General features: G+C 38.6%; 1 pseudogene; it reads right to left on the bottom strand.

The window, feature by feature from the left end:
- Positions 1 to 989: 989 nt before the first annotated feature.
- Positions 990 to 1,460, bottom strand: LOC136385889 (large ribosomal subunit protein uL23-like; annotated as a pseudogene).
- Between the last annotated feature and the right edge of the window lie 4,740 nt (positions 1,461 to 6,200).

Genomic DNA, 6,200 nt, shown 5'->3' on the forward strand with positions numbered 1-6,200 from the left:
AAAAACACTTTTGTGGTAGCAATGATCTCCATAATTATTTTAGTTTGTCTAATTGCTTTGTGGGTTAGACCTAGATAGGAAGATAGTTGAATCGATCCAAGATTAGCTTAGAATCACAGTAGCCTTAGAAGAAAGATAACGAGGAAATGAAGTTGAAAGAGTTGGTAAGAAAGTGACTGACTTCATGTTTTATCAATTTCTTACTTTCATCCCCACCACTGATTATTTTAAAACAAATCTAAGAAGCATATATCACCTATAAATATATTTTTTATTTCTTTCTGAAAGATAAAAACTATAATTAACATATCAAATTGCTGTTGTCACACCTAAAAATAAGTAATTTTTATTGAATTTATTGGGGTGATATTTATTAAAATTGTATAGGTTTCAGGTGTAGAATTCTGTAACACACCATCTGTATATTGTATTGTGTGTTCACCGCCCCAAGTTAACAAGTCTCCTTCCCTCATCATTTTTCTCCCTTTACCCTCTTCTGCTGTTCCCCATCCCCCCTGTTGTCTGTATCTGAGTTTTTTTTTCTTTGCTTAATCCCTTGACCTTTTTCACCCAGCCCCCCCAAACCCAATCTCCTATGATAGCTGTCAGTCTTTTCTCTTATCTGTGAGTCTGTTTTTATTTTGTTTGTTAAATTTATTTTGTTCATTTGATTCCACATGTAAGTAAAATCATATGGTACTTGTCGTTCTCTGAGTGGCTTATTTCATGTAGCATAATACTATCCAGGTTCATCCATGCTACTGAAAAAGGTAAGATTTCCTTCTTAAAATTATGAAATATTGAGTGTCAAATTTTCAATTATTTTATAGATATTATAATCCACATTTAGCAGCTGTTTGTTTGAATCAGGATATAAACAATGCTCACATTGTTAGGACTGCTTGATATATCTCCTCTTTTACTTAAAACAAAATTTTTTACAGTGTACTTTTTTATATTTAGATTTAACCAACTGGACTGGACTCAGTTTAGATGATCCCAATTTTGCTGGCAACATCTAAAGCATCATAGTCAGGGACTAGTCAAACATATTCCTTCTTCTTTCAATCAGGCCTGATCAAGGTTTTGACACTTGGCCACTTCAATGTCTTAGAGCTTTTTCACAGCCTATTTGATCTGGTGCTTGTTGGCCTTGACATTTACAATGGACACAAGTGTACTGTTGTTTTTTATATTCTTCATGGCTGACTTTACAGTCAGAGGTAACATGATAATGACATTGTGGTCAGGCTTGTTTCTCCTGGGGTGCTTTTCTGAGAATATTTAAGTTACCTTTGGAGCTGCAGTGTCTTCTGAGTCAGATGGTGGGTGACCTGTGAATCTTTCTTTTTTGTGTGTCTGTGGACACCTGTCAGCACTGTTTTCTTTGCCTTCACAGCTTTTGCTTTGGTTTTGGTTTCAAGAGAGGTAGGAGTTTCCTTTTTTGCCTTTGGCGGCATCTTTGTGAAAAGGATTATCTCTTGTCTCTTTTAAGTGGTAGATTTCTGCTCCATTTTATTTTCTCTTGCAATTTATTTATATGAGAAAAGTAGGTAATTTGTCTCATAGAATTTCCTAAGGTCTGGATTTGAATGATTGCATTCCAGAAGTATCATTTAATATGTTCCTCCACCTTCTGTATTTCCAGTAAATAGATAGTTGAACCTTAAAGCTTGATCAATTTCAGGTTTAAGTTTTGGGGAAGAAGGAATTCTTCAGAGGTTGCGGCATTTTTCCATCTGGCACATACGTTGTACATCTGGCTGTCTCTTTTTGAGACATTAGCCACTATTAAAATGTTAAATGCTTAGAACCATTAATTAGAGTTGCAAAATTGTAACAGTTTTTCTTCATATATTATCTGTAATACTTTTATAAAGAGAAACTTCACCACATCTATTTGGTACCATGAGATGCATTTTATTTAGTAGAGACAGGAAAAATATGATTCTTTTTTTTTAAATGAAAAGAGAGGAGATGGAGAAACAGAGTCCTGCATGTGCCTCTAGCAGATCCACCAGGCAACCGTCGTCTGGGACTGATGCTTTAATCGACTGAGCTACTTTCAGTGCCTGGAGACAACACTCAAACCAATTGAATCACTGACTGTGTGAGAGGAAGAGAGAGAGAAGGAGGAGAGTAAAAGAAGAGAAGCAGATGGTTGTTTCTCTTGTGTGCCCTGACCAGGGATCAAACTTGGTACATCTGCACACTGAGCTGACACTCTATCTACTGAGCAAACTGGCCAGGGATTTCTTTTATTTACCAACTTTCAAAATGAATCTGTTTACAAGCAGCTTTCTTTTTTTTTTTTTAAATTTTTATTTTATTTTATTTATTCATTTTAAAGAGGAGAGAGAGGGGGAGAGAGAGAGAGGGAGACAGAGAGAGAGGAGAGAGAGACAGGGGGGAGGAGCTGGAAGCATCAACTCCCATATATGCCTTGACCAGGCAAGCCCAGGGTTTTGAACCAGCGACCTCAGCATTTCCAGGTTGACGCTTTATCCACTGCGCCACCACAGGTCAGGCCTACAAGCAGCTTTCAGTGGTGAGTAATGCATAACTTTTTAACTTTCAGTATGATCTAATAGATTAATGTGTTTCAATACATGACAATTATTATCCTTACAGGTAATCAAATTATCCCTCTTTGACCTGTGGGTGTCTGTTCAAGTTGACTCCTGAATTTTTATTTTTAACATAGTGCCCAGAAGTTTAAAAATAGCTTCCTTATTTCTTGTATGACAAGATGTTCCAGGCTCATCTTGTACATTTCCTACCCCAAACCTTGAATTTCTCCAAGTAACACGGCTTCATTGTAGAGAGAAACGGTTTTCTCAAGACCACAATCTGGGTACTATGAGTGCTCCTTGTTCTTGAGTTGGTTGGTATTTCTAGGTATTTTTAGTGGACAGAACTAGGAATCTATCTTAAAGATTAAATATTTCATGAGTTCATACTGATACTTAAAATTCAAATCCCAGACCATGGGTTTTAAATTAACCTCTTTGATCTTACATCTGTATCTCTTTTCTTCAATGTTGAAAATCCTAATTTTCAGTCTCTAGAAAAGATAAAATTAAAAGCTCTTTGCTTTCTTTTCCTATGATTGATTGTTCATTTCTCTAGTCTGTTTTTTAAGGGTGGTTGGTTTCTTTCTTCTCTACTTTTAAACACACACACACATACACATACACATACGTGTTAACCATTTGTTGGTGATATGTTAAAAACATTTTTTCATTTGTCTTTATTCTTTGTTTACACTGTTTTTTTATCATGTTAAATCTCAAAATATATATAATAAAATTATTTATCTTTTCATTTATTGCCTCTGGATATTAAATCATAGTTAAGAAAGAGTTCCCTATTAATAGATTATAATTTACTCATATGCCTGACCTGTGGTTGCACAGTGGATAGTGTCAACCTTGAATGCTGAAGTCACCGGTTTGAGACCATGGGCTTGCCCGGTCAAGGCACATACAAGAAGCAACTACGAGTTGCTTCTCACTCCTGCTCCTTTCTCTTTTTCTTTCTCTCTCTCCTCTCTCTAAAAATCAATATTTTTTTTTTTTTTTTTGCGACACAGATGTAGGGAGAGACAGAGAGAAGGACAGATAGGGACAAACAGGAAGGGAGAGAGATGAGAAACATCAAGTCTTCGTTGTGGCACCTTAGTTATTTGTTGATTGCTTTCTCATATGCGCCTTGACCGAGGGGCTGCAGCAGGGCGAGTGACCCCCTTGCTCAAGCCAGTGACTTTGGGCTCAAGCCAGCGACCATGGGGTCATGTCTACGATCTCACGCTCAAGCTAGCGACTCCTCACTCAAGCTGGTGAGCCTTGGGGTTTTGAACTTCGGTCCTCTGCGTCCCAGTCTGATGCACGATCCACTGTGCCACCATCCAGTCAGGCAATAAATAAAATCTTTAAAAAATAATTTACTCATATTTTCTTCTAGTACAAGCATGAATTCATTTCTTTTTACACTTAAATATCTGATTCTTATACAATCTGTCTTATTGTATAGTTTGAGGACCAGATGCAATGTTTTCTTTGTATCATATGGCTTTCCGTTTACTCTTATGACACTCATTATGGAGTCCATCTTTTCCTATTGACTTGAGCTCTACCTGAGGTAGAAGATGTTGGTGCCCTGTCTATATCCCCTTGCCCTTACCACTTCAGTATATAGCAAAAAGACTTCCAATTACCATCAACTGACTTTCTTTACCTGCTGGTTTTCTCTGGAGGTCAGAACCTATTTGCCCACACACTGCAGGGTGGAAGTACCTTGGAAATAGCAGTCTTCAAAAGAGGCCTACATTCAATGACTAATAAAAGTTGCTGACAAAATAAGCTTCAAGAGAGATAACCCAGAGGCATACGTTTTTCTTGCAATTACTCAGCAGAAATGAGCTATTAGGTACCCATAGAGATAATTTGCCTGATAACCCATTCTTTACTGACTGCCTTTCTTTTGTTTTTTATTTCTCCATGCTCTTCATGGTGTTTACTAGGATCACTTCACAAATAATATGTGCACCCTAATTCTTGTTTTAGGATCTCCTGGGGAATTCAAGCTAAAACCCTTCCTTTATCATATACTAAATTTGCATATTTTATTGTAATTTTTAGTCTTTTCTGTTAATCTGTTTATTCATCCTCAAATACCATATTATTTTAATTATAGAACCTTTATATTATAGTTAGTGCTACAATCTGTTGTGCACAGATTTCCTTGCTGTTTTGTCTCTGGGTTTTCCAAGGTATGCTTGATTGTTTAGTCTTCTATATGAATTCTGTAATTACCTTGTGTAGCTGCAGGGGAAAAAAACTATGGCACTTTTTATTAATATTGCATTAATAATTTAGAGGTAATTAAAGTTATGATTTACTTTTCTCCTGTCCAAGAATATGTTATGTCTTTCTATTTATTCTAATCTACTTTTGTGCTTTTATGAGTGTTTTTCTTTTTTTTCTTTTTTTTAGTGAGAAGAAGGGAAATCATGAGACAGACTTCTGCATGCATCCTGACTAGACCCATTTGGTAACCCTGTCTTGGGCTGATGCTCGAATACTGACCTATTTTTAGTGTCTGAGGCTGATGTGCTCAGGCCAATGAAGCTATTGTCAGTGCCTGGGGCCATGCTGGAACCAATCAAGCCAATGGCTGTGGGAGGAGAAAAGGGTGAGAAGGAAGAGAGGGAGGGGAAGAGAAGCAGATGTTCGCTTCTCCTGTGTGCCCTAACTGGGAATTGAACCCAGGATGTCCATATGCCGGGCTGACTCTCTATCCATTGAGCCCCTGGCCAGGGCCAAATCCTAGCTAATGTAAATCACACTGCAATAAATATAAGGGTGCATATGTTTTTGAATTAGTGTTTGGCTTTCCTTGGATAAATTCCTAGAATTGGAAATGCTGGTAATAAGGCAGTTTCATTTTTAATTTTTTGAAGTAACTCCATGCTGCTTTCAGCAGTGGCTGTATCATTCTGCCTTCCCACCAACAGTGCACAATAGTTCCCTTTTATCCAAATCCTTACCAAAACTTGTTATTTGTGGAAATACTGATGATAGCTATTATGGAAGCTATGAAGTGACATCTTATTGCGGTATTAATTTGTATGTTTTTGATGATTAATGACATTGAGCATCTTTTCATATCTATTGGCCAGCTATATGTCCTCTTTGGAGAAGTGTCTATTCAGTTCCTTAGCCCTTTTTTTTTTTTTTTGTATTTTTCCGAAGCTGGAAACAGGGAGAGACAGTCAGACAGACTCCCGCATGCGCCCGACCGGGATCCACCCGGCACGCCCACCAGGGGGCGACGCTCTGCCCACCAGGGGGCGATGCTCTGCCCCTCCGGGGTGTCACTCTGTTGCGACCAGAGCCACTCCAGCGCCTGGGGCAGAGGCCAAGGAGCCATCCCCAGCACCCGGGCCATCTTTGCTCCAATGGAGCCTCGCTGCGGGAGGGGAAGAGAGAGACAGAGAGGAAGGAGAAGGGAAGGGGTAGAGAAGCAGATGGGCGCTTCTCCTGTGTGCCCTGGCCGGGAATCGAACCTGGGACTTCTGCACGCCAGGCCGACGCTCTACCACTGAGCCAACCGGCCAGGGCCCCTTAGCCCATTTTTTAATTGGATTATTTGTCGGTTTCTTTGATATTGATTTTTATAAGTTCTTCAAAAATTTTGGA

The sequence above is a fragment of the Saccopteryx leptura genome, chromosome X, assembly GCF_036850995.1.
Source record: "Saccopteryx leptura isolate mSacLep1 chromosome X, mSacLep1_pri_phased_curated, whole genome shotgun sequence".
Lineage (NCBI taxonomy): Eukaryota > Metazoa > Chordata > Mammalia > Chiroptera > Emballonuridae > Saccopteryx > Saccopteryx leptura.